The sequence below is a fragment of the Apodemus sylvaticus genome, chromosome 13, assembly GCF_947179515.1.
Source record: "Apodemus sylvaticus chromosome 13, mApoSyl1.1, whole genome shotgun sequence".
Classification (NCBI taxonomy): Eukaryota; Metazoa; Chordata; class Mammalia; order Rodentia; family Muridae; genus Apodemus; species Apodemus sylvaticus.
Genome location: NC_067484.1, coordinates 48419997 through 48431493, shown reverse-complemented (window position 1 = coordinate 48431493; position 11497 = coordinate 48419997).

Sequence of the window (11497 nt, the reverse complement as noted above, 5' to 3'; positions counted from 1 at the left end):
CCATAATTCCTCCCTTTTAGCTTTAATCAAAACTGCATTGACATCTTAACCTCGTTCCTCAAATCTGACTTCTTTATATCTCCTCCCTCACAGGCATAGATATAAGTTTTTACCAGTCCCAGACATCAAATCTGATGTTCTCCATGCTCTGAATACTGCTTGGGTCCCTAGTTTCTTCCTCTATTTCTCTAGTTTCCCTGGTTTCCATTAGAATTCCTTTCCTGTTCATTGGCTCAAAACTGTTGATTAAATACCACCCACACCAGCGTCTATTCTGCAGGTTAATGGCTCATATGATCTCAAGACACACAAAGGTCCCTCATTGGAAGTGCTTATGCTCTGTCAGGCAGATACACAAAGCAAGGAAAGGAGTGTCCTACATAAGGATTATTAGATTATGGTTAACACTTTAAAAAGCAGTAGGAATGGCCACGTGGTGGGTAACCTTTCGGGGAAGAGTTAGCCATACTAAGAGATTCAGCTAAGGAGATAACATGGAGAAAAGAGCACTCAAGAATAAGTTGACAAATGTCTCAGGCATAAGGGGTTGTACCCTAGAACATTCACAAACAAGAAGGTAGTGTGGCTAAAGAAATGTGGCCAAAAAGACAGAGATTCAATGGCCCTCTTCAACATGTGCCCAGTACAATAACCTCCTTTGAAACCTCATAGTATATGTATCTACATCTAGATAGTCTCTATACATTTTTAAGGTAGTTGTAGCATCTGTGCACCTCTGTTCACTGTAGCACAACAAATCATATATGGAAACACCTGATAAGCCATTGACTGAAGATGAGTGCCATAAGACATGCACACACAGAAAAGAGATGCAACCATGAAAAGAACAAACTCTTGCCATTTTTGACAATTCAGATAGAGCTGGAGGATACTATGTTAAATGAAATATGCCAGGCACAGAAAGACAAATACTTCAGTCTCCTTTAATATGTGATCCAAAAATGTTGAACAGTTTTTGTTTAAACAGGGAGTAGGAAAGGTGGTTGGCAGGCTCTGTGGGGTGGGAAAATGGAGATGTTAGGTTTCAAGAAGTACACATATGTAGAAATGAGCTCAAGCAGGACTATCAATGGATTCTGGCAGTTAGATAAAAACCAAACAGAGCATTCCTTAAAAACTTGTGAAATACCATGATTCACCTTTTGAGTCTGGGTTACCTCACTTAGTATGATGTTCTCTAGCTCAAACTGGAATACCCAAAACATAATCCACACATCAAATGAGGTATAAGAAGAAAGGAGGAGTGGTCCCTTGTTCTGGAAAGACTCAGTGAAGCAGTATTTGGCAAAACCAGAACGGGGAAGTGGGAAGGGGTGGGTGGGAGGACAGGGGAAGAGAAGGGGGCTTACGGGACTTTCGGGGAGTGGGAGGCTAGAAAAGGGGAAATCATTTGAAATGTAAATAAAAATATATTGAATAAAAAAAATCAAAAAAAAAAAACTTGTGAAATGGCTTTTCTGTCTACCTAAAGAAGTCATTTCTCTTCTTGAAGAAAGGAGCATATGACTCGCTACTGACATATACCTATGGTGCCTATTGGCATATCAAAGTCTATGCTGGGCTCCAGGGTCCTACAGTCACTATTAACAAGTATGCATTAAATGTTTCAAATTCCACTTTAGCATTCTGGTTCCTGTCATCCATGCCCCTTCTATCCTAACCTCTCAGGCCTGCTCCATATCACAGGCTTCCCTCCCCCAGGTACTACTCTTCCTTATAAACCACATTTTCCATAACCACCAACCCCACCCCTCTTCTCTCATAGATAGCCCTGGCATGACCATTCTGTTCTTTTTCTCCCTGCTCTGAACTCTTCCAAATGCCCCTGGATATTTACTCTCTCTTACCCACAAGAAAATCTTTCCCCCTAATAGAGCAACCATTTTGGCAGTTGCTTAACTATTCTCCTTCACATACAAGGAAGATTTTAGTTAAAAGGTCCAAAGATAAGTTCAGAGAGGAACCACTCCTGTGACTCAAGCTCTCAGCATGGTAACTATGGTGGGCAAATATTATATACATCTGAAATTTCCTAGAACACTTTCTAGGTCAGAGTTCTTTTTCTAAGCCCTAAGAGATAAGTCTGTGGGACGCTGGATGTGTTAACTGATTTGATTATGGAAATCATCTTGCAATATATAAACACATCTAATCACATTACACTGTAGGTATGTAATTTTGTTGATTATACCTCGATACTTATGGAATAAAGCAGTACAAAAAAATTGTATTCCTGAAGTAAAAAAGAAAATCTTGGCACAGCCTAGTCTTGCTTAGCCCTAAGAATGGGCACTATTTACTTAAGTCTAAAGTGCTTGAAATTCTGCAACTGTAAAATAGTCTTTTCTCTGAATGGAAGACACTATATGTTCTGTTGGATGTCGCGGGGAGAAGTAGAGGTGACATGGAACACAAAGGAAGGAACCTAAAGGAGTCAGCCACTGGGTGGGTGGGCAGAAGCAGACACACAGATTCCCCTTGTGGAAGTGACACAACCTCTTCTCTTTCCTTGTTCTTGATGCCATCTTCTATCAGACATCGATGAGAACAACAGCATTAGAAAGAGTGTTCTTAAGTGTTTAACACACATGGTCCTGTAGGTGAAAAACAGATGATGCCCTGAACCCAGGAGCTAACAATGATCTTAGACTTTGTGGCCGGACATCCTTTTAAGCATGCACACTCACAGCAGTTCTGAAGCTGCGGATGCAGTTTTCCACTCCTGTACTGGCTGGTTTTGTGTTTTAACTTGACACAGAGAAAGGAGCCACAGTTGAGGAAATGCCTCAACTGAGATCCAGCTGTAAGGCATTTTCTCAATTAGTGATCAAGGGGAGAGGGCCCATTGTGGGTGGTCCACCATCCCTGGGCTGGTGGTCCTGGGTTTTATAAGAAAGCAAGCTGAGCAATCCAGGAGAAGCAAGCCAGTAAGAAACATCCCTCCATAGTCTCTGCATCAGCTCCTGCTTCCTGGCCTGCTTGAGTTCCAGTCCTGACTTCCTTTAATGCTGAACAGCAATGCAGAAGTAAGTGTAAGCTGGATAAACCCTTTCCTCCCCAGCCTGCTTCTTGGTCATGATGATTGTGCAGGAATAGAAACCCTGACTAAGACAACTCCCAACTACACAGAGGAATCTCCTGAAGAATTTCTGATAGTGGCTGACAGGTTCCAACTTCATAAATTCTGACTCAATCAGCTGTTCTAGGAGGCAGCCTGGACATCAGATTTTTTTTAAATCTCCCTAGGTGGCTCCAGTGTCCAATCAAGGTTAAATGTCACTTGTAATCCATTAAATAATGAGCCCAATGATGTTACAGATAGGTCCAGTACATCCATGGGAGCTCATGCAAGAGGGAATCAGGAGTCAGAAATCAGAGGTGTGATATCTGGAAGAAAGAATAGAATGATGTGAGGAAGGGGCCGGGAGCCAAGGGCTCTGATTGAGCAACCTCGAAATTATTTCCCTTACAAAGAAATAGATTGTCTCCTGAAGCCTTCTGAACTTTTTAACTTAAAAACAATTGATTTTTATTTGTAGCTAATTTTCTACAACAGCAGGGAACATACTACAACAACAACATCAAGACTACTACATCTCTGTTTCAATCAATAAATCTGAATGGAACACAGATTACACATTTGTGTTTGTGTATTTTTAAATTGCCCAGGCAGTAAGAAATGATGTATGTATTTAACTCTACCTGAGTCTGGGTTCTTTTGGGTGGTAGCCAAGCAGGGGTTTGAATGCCTGGAAGTGAGTATGGAAAAGCAGGGATTTGGTGACTTGAGGAGCCTACCTCATTTTGTGGTGAAATAGTCCCACCACAGCCAATTCAACTGGCTTCACAAGCTCCTTGTCTGCTTGCTTCCTGAAAATGCAATGATCTCTACAGAACTGCTACAGATTGGCTGCAGCTCACACCTGAAGAAAGTGGGAAAAGGGATGAGTGGGTCTCACAGCCTGTTTGAACGCACCCACATGAGGATCCTCCAGGGAGAATAGCCTCCTCCCTGAGACTGCCACACACTTACAGACTCTTGATCTCTGACAAAGAAGCCAAAAATATACAATGGAAAAAAAGAAAGCGTCTTCAATAAAGGGTGCTGGTCTAACTGACTGTCTGTATGTAGAAAAACAAAAATAGACCCATATTTGTCACCTTGCACAAAGCTCAAGTCCAAGTGGATCAAGAACCTCAACATAAAACCAGATACACTGAATCTAATAGAAGGGAAAATGGGAAAGAGCCTTCAACTCATGGGTACAGGGGAAATTTTTCTAAACAGAACTCTAATGTTTCATGCTCTAAGATCAAGAATTGATAAATGGGACCTCATGAACCTGGAAAGCTTCTGTAAGGCAAAGGACATAGTCAATAAGACAAATAGGCAACCCACAGATTAGGAAAAAAATCTTCACTAACCCACATCTGACAGAGGGCTAATATCCAAAATATATAAAGAACTCAATAATAATCACAAAAAAACCCAACAACAACAACAAACCAAACAACCCAATCAAAAGATGGGGTTTAGAACTAAACTGAGATTTCACAACTGAGGAATCTTGGATGGCTGAGAAGCACCTAAAGAAATGTTCAAAGTCCTTAGTGATCAGAGAAATGCAAATCAAAATGACCCTGATATTCCATCTTATGCCAATCAGAATGGCTAAGATCAAAACCTCAGGTGACAACACATGTTGGAGAGGGTGTGGAGAAAGAGGAACACTCCTCCATTGCTGGTGGGATTGAAAACTGGTACAACCACTCTGAAAATCAATCTGGAGGTTTCTCAGAAAATTGAAAATAGAAGTACCTGAAGACCCAGATATAACACTCTTGGGCATAGTCCCAAAAGATGCCCCACCATGCCACAGGAACATGCTCCACTATGTTCATAGCAGCCTTATTGGTGATAGCCAGAATGTGGAAACAACCCAGATGTCCCACAAGAAAAGAATGTAAACAGAAAATGCGGTTCATTTACACAAACTACTCAGCTATTAAGAATGAGGACATCGTGAGTTTTGCAGGCAAATGGATGAAACTAGAAAATATCATCCTAAGTGAGATAACTCAAACCCAAAAGAACATTCATGGTATGTACTCACTAATAAGTAGATACTAGCCAAAAAAAAAAAAAAAGTTACAGATACAGTCCACAGAACTCAAAAAGGTAAACAAGCTGAAGTGCCCAAGTGAGGATGCTTCACTCCCACTTGGGAGGGAAAAGAAAGCAATCACAAGTGGGTAGGGAGGGAGAGACCTGGGAGGGAATGTGTATGGGGGTGGGGTGGGGACCTGATCTGGTATTGGGTGAGGGAAAATGACTGGAGCCCTGAGGGCCAGCAGAAAGAATGGAAACAGACAACCTTGGGAGATAGGAGTTTGGGAGGACCCTGCAGAGACCTAGGAGGTTAGAGACTTTTAGGACTCAAAGGGCCTTAGATGAAATGCCTGACAATAGAGAGAGGAAACTTATAGAGCCCACTTCCAGCAGAAATACAGGGCATCAAATGAGGGAGAGGGGGGCCATCCCACAGTCACAACTCTGACCCATAAGTGTTCCTGTTTGAAAAAGTTACAGGGATGGAAATGGAGAGGAACCTGAGGAAAAGAAGGTCCAGTGACAGGCCCAAAATGGGATCCAGCTCAAGGGGTGGACACTATTTACTGAGGCTATGGAGTGCTCACAAAAAGGGACCTAACATGATCACACTCCAGAAGACCCAACAAACAGCTGAAAGAGTCAGATGCAGATATCTGCACCCAACCAATGGACAGAGTGGCTGACCCCTATTGTTGAATTAGGGAAAGGGTGGAAGAAGTTGAGGAGAGTGACCCTATAGGAGGACCAGCAGTCTCAATTAATCTGGACCCCCAAGATCTCTCAAACACTGAACTACCAAACAGGCAGCATACAGCAGATGATATGAGGCCCCCAACACACATACAGTAGAAGACTGCTGGGTCTGTGTTCATTCAGAGATGATGCACCTAGCCCTCAAAAGACTGGAGGCTCCAGGGTGTTTAGAGATCAGGTGGGGTCGGGGTGTATCCATGTGGAGACAGGGTTGTGGGGAGGAGGTATGGAATGTGGGACAGTCAGAGGGTGGAGGGGGAATACAATATGGAATGTAAAATATAAAAAATAAACAAACAAACAAACAAATTTAAAAGAAAAAAAAAGATTGCCAGAGTTGAATCCAAAGCTCAGCTAGGATCTTCCGGTCATCCAGCAAGGGTGTTTTTTCCATCTCTTGTGATAGGCATGTTCTAGGAATGAATGGTACAGTATTTAGCAACTTACCCAGTTTCTCTTAATACACAATGCAATATTTACTGGGACAACTATACAAAGCACTGTCCTAAGCCCTGGAGATACAACATTAGAAAAAGGACATTTTCTAATAGAAAAATCAAGATATTTCAATGAATATATGTTTAAAACTTGCTTCATGGAACCTTTTAATTCCAATGAATAAAAACATTTATAAACAAAGAAAATATATAGATTTCAGATGATTTATATCTAGAAAGAAGTAAATCAAAGACATGAAGGTGACATTAAGGTTTTAAACAGTGGATCATGAAAGGCCTTCCAAAACGGTATCCATTGGACAATGACCTAAAAGAAAGAAATGGGATGACCTTGGAAGACCTCCCTGGAGATGGCATTTCAAAGGACAGGTACAACACATATAAGGGTCATGAGATGGAAATGCACCAGGAGAACTGAACTTTAAACAGAACAGCCAAATAAGAGTTGTTTAAAAAAAAAATCAAAGAGATAATAGGTGAAAAATCACAGGACCCTGTAATCTGAATAAGACATATGGAGTTTATTTGAAATATCAGGAAAAACAATTTAAAGATTTGTATTCATCTAAAACTTTGTATTTAAGGTGAGTAAACAACACTTTGGTTTGGTCTTGTTGTTATTTTAGGATGCATATACTGTAATTATTGTTTTTAATCTACTTATGCAGTCCCTTTCCTTTAATTGAAGTATTTAAACCATTCGCATTTAAAGTGGTGGTTCATATAGTCTAGTAACTACTATATCTATAATTATTTCCAATCACTGTCTACAAAGTAGATAAGGCTGCCTGGCTGCTTCTTGGAGTCAGGGGTGTGCAGAAAGAGCCAGTTGACCATTTCTGATACAGAGAAAGGGTGTTTGGGAAGGCCCAAGTCTTTTCTGGAAGACCTCCACAGATTGAACAACTCAGGAAAGGCTGCCAGGTGCTTCCAGGAGCTGTAGGGGGTGGGTAGAGCTTCCTATCAGATTCACTGGGAGGTGTTAATGGAGCTGCTGGAGGCAGTTGCCAGACAGCTTCAAAGATCTTTGCTTTGGTGAAAACTTCAAGGGGACTCAAGCAGCAAGAGTCCCATTATGGGAGGCACAATGAAAAGTGGGTGGGCTCTTTCTCCAGGATAAAGAACTATTGCTGCAGTGACCCTGCAGCTTCCAAAATAGGTCTTAGATTCTCCTAGGGTCACAATGTTCTCCAGCAATAAATGCCTCAGCTGTTTATTGTATCAAAGGGGATGGGACTGGTTGCTTACCTCTCTAAGTCAAGAAAGATCACTCCGTACAGGATTGATCCCAAGAGTAAGACAATAAGTAGCCCCATGTATCTGTAAGCACATCTCTCCAAAGTCCAACTGCTTACTTCATTGAAATGGCAGCCATTCCCTTGCTTGAGCCCTTTGCTGTGGAATGAAGCACATCAGGCCTGGATACTCAGCCATCTTGCGGATGCTACTGCTCCCTAAATGTTCTTGACCCCGCTGCAGTGCCATGATGACTGCACATTACAAGAAGCAAATGCTCATCCCAGACTTTGTAGACTGTCTTGTCTGAATGTTATGAACACTCTGAAGCAGTTAGCCTATGCAGAGACTCTAGGCTAACGATCCAATGTGATGAACAGACTGGCAGGCTTGTCACTGGACTCCTGGACTGACTGGCCTGGTTCCTGGGTCTGCTGAGGGATAGGCCTACAGTCCAAATCCACAAAAATGGACTATTTCTTGGGTTTTCTGGGTTGGGATGGGGTACTGGAATCTATATTCTTCAGGGCTAGCCTGAATCAAATGTTCACAGGATCTGAAAATGAGTGATGAGAGGTCTTAACCGCAAGTCTTTGGGGACTAATGAGATCCTTCAATGCAATGATCTAGTATCTCTGTCCTCTGGCATTCCCTTGCGCCTAAGTCTATGATGGTGGATTGTCTTGGAGATAGAATCTTTAAAGGTATTCCTATAGTGTCAAGCCACGGGGACTGGCCTGAACTGAGTGAGCTGGAACCTCTGTTCATAGGAATTAGCCTGGTCAGATTGGGCCTGAAGTCTATACTTACAGAGGCCATCTCCAAGGTAAGAACAGCCAAAGCCTAGGGCCTCTGGGCCCTTACAAGTGCTTGAGTGGGTGTGGAGGGGTTAGAGAATTGAAGTCTGGTACAGCCCTCTCTAACTAGAACCACTTACTAGGATTTTTTTTCATCTTTAATTTTATTATACATGGTATGGCTATTAAAGAGCCATGGTACACATATGAAACATCTGCTACTGTCTCATGTGTCTGCTGCTTGGAATTTATTGGATCCTGGAGACTATTACTAATGAATTTATTCCTTGACACATTTATCAAGGGCATAGTTAGGGGATGGTGAAAATCCAAAGGTGGCATCTTTATGAAGACATGGGTCACTGGGGGTATACCTAGAAGATGTGCCTTGTCTCCTGCCCTTTCTTCTCTCTGCTTCTTTCCACCATGATGTTGGGCCTTGCCACCTGCCTGAAAGCCATGGAACCAGCTGAGAATAGACTAAAATTTCTGAAACTGAGACAAAATAAGTCTGTCCCCCATTTAAGTTGTTGTTCTTAATGACAGATAGCTACAACACAGCATGTAGCACCGCTTTGTTCTTAATTGGACTAAGTTTTAAATTTCCTCAATTACCAAAGTTCCTTCAAGAGTGTGAACACTTATTAGATACACAAGGACTTCTTGTTAATTGAGAAATAAATTTATCATAGTTGGCTTTGGTGGGCTACTTGAATTGCATGCTGGTGAAATCTGCAATGCATCCCAGAGAGCTGTGCTAATGGAATAATAATTTACCTGCCACATTCAGTTCAGTTACTACTAAGAATAACATTACCTTAGATATGTGTCTGTGTGTTTATATATCTGCAAACTGTGCACTGCAGTTTTTATTAAGAAAAATAAAGATAGTAATATCCTGCCCTGAATGTATTACCCATTAAAACATTTTTGAAATTATCAAAATTTTTCAAATACTTTCCTTTTCAAGTTCTTCATGGATTCCTGTGCCTTGAAGGGAAGAGTTTGATAAAGAAAACTCATTTAAGACTGAGAGCTCCAAAGTTTCTCACTCTGTGTAAAATTTCCAGTTGTAGGTCCCTGTGTTAATTACCACATACTACAAGAAGCTTCTCTGAGGATGGCTGATCTGATCTATGAGTATAGCAATATGTCATTAAGAGTCATTTTGTTGCTATGGCCCAACAAAGAGTCATTTTGTTGATTTGGGCTTTTGGACACCTTATCACTGTCATGTATGGCTTCTAGCTTGTGAACTAGGCCTTAAATTCAATTTTAAAAAGTGGTTGATTACTCCATGACATTTATGCTACTATTTTTACCAGCATATTTTACAGGCAGGTCTCTGTTACAGGTCACAGGATTTGCAGCTGGGTAATATTGATGGTTCCTTTCTCCCTCAGTAGCATGCACAGTACCATGAATGATTGCAGTAGGAGAGAAGCTTCTACTTGGCTACCAGCTTGATTCCTCTATATTTGGTAACATAGTAAGTGATGTCTTCAGCAACAGAACCTTAACATCAGGTTGTGGAGAGTAACCAATAGCCTTAGCTGTTACCCATGATGTTTGACCGGTCTGTGGGAGGAGCCCTTGTGGCCAATCATTCAACAAGATGCAACCATTCCTGGCATTGGAAGTTTTACATGATGACATAAGATGTCAGGTAGGGGCCTTGTCTCCCTCAGTATGTGGTACTGAATTTAATTCCTCATATATATACACATATATACACAAATATATACACATATATACCAAATACATATACACATACACATATACATATACATATGGAAGCTTCTACAATAGTAGGCCTCCATATGGCTTTTCAAAAGACCTGTAGTGTTAGTCATCTCTTTCCATATTCCCTATCCTACTCTGCCCTCTCATCTGTCTCCCCATTTAATCCTCCTATCCTAATTATTCATTATATATTTATAACTATATTTTATTTCCCCTTCCTTGGATGATTCCCTTTTCCCTTATGGGTGCCTTATTAGCTACCTAAGTTCTGTAGTTCTTTGGATTGAAACACACACACATAAAACTTTTTTTTTTGTTTTTTTTGGATTTGGTTTTTTCGAGACAGGGTTTCTCTGTATAGCCCTGGCTGTTCTGGAGCTCACTCTGTAGACCAGGCTGGCCTCGAACTCAGAAATCCGCCTGCCTCTGCCTCCCAGAGTGCTGGGATTACAGGCGTGCACCACCACGGCCCAGCACACATACATAAAACTTAAAGCTAACTCCACAAGTGGAATAAGTGGAATGTGGAATGTGGCATGTGTGTTTTTTGGGGTCTGGTTTACCTCACTTGGTACAACACTTTCTCACTTCATCCACTTACCTGTAGATTTCATAATTTCACTTTTTCTTAAGCAGCTGAAAAAAATTACTGCACTTTATAAATATACCACATTTTCATTGTATGATCATCAGTTGATAGCCAACTAGGCTATTTCGAGTTTCTGGCTATTATAAATACAGCCACAATGAATGTAGATAAGCAAGTATCTCAGTAGTAAGATATAGAATCCTTTAGACTTAGGGGCAGCACAACATATAGAAATCAACCAATGTAATCTACCACAAAAATAGACCAAAAGACAAAAATTACATGATCATCTCATTAGCTGCAGAAAAGGGTTTTGATAAAACCCATCATTCTTTCATGATAAAAATCCTGAGAGACTAAAGTTATAAGGATGATAACAGCATAATAAAGGCACGTTATACCAAACCTACAGCCAAAATCCATCTAAATGGAGAGAAACTCAAAGTATTTCCGCTGAAATCAAAACCAAACCAAGGTTGTCTACTCTCTCCGTACCTACTCAATGTAGTTTCTGAAGTCTTAACTACAGCATTGAGACAACTGAAGAATATCAAGGGGATTTGAATAGGAAAGGAAGAAGTCAAAGTATTATTATTATTATTTGCAGGTAATATAATGTTATATATAAAAGATCTTAAAGACTGCACAAAGAAACTCTAAAAGTGATAGACACTTTCAGCAAAGTAACAGGATACAAAATTAACACAGAAAATCAATAGCCTTTCTATATACTAATGTCAAATGTACTGAGAAAGAAATCAGGGAAATTGTATTTTTCATAGTAACC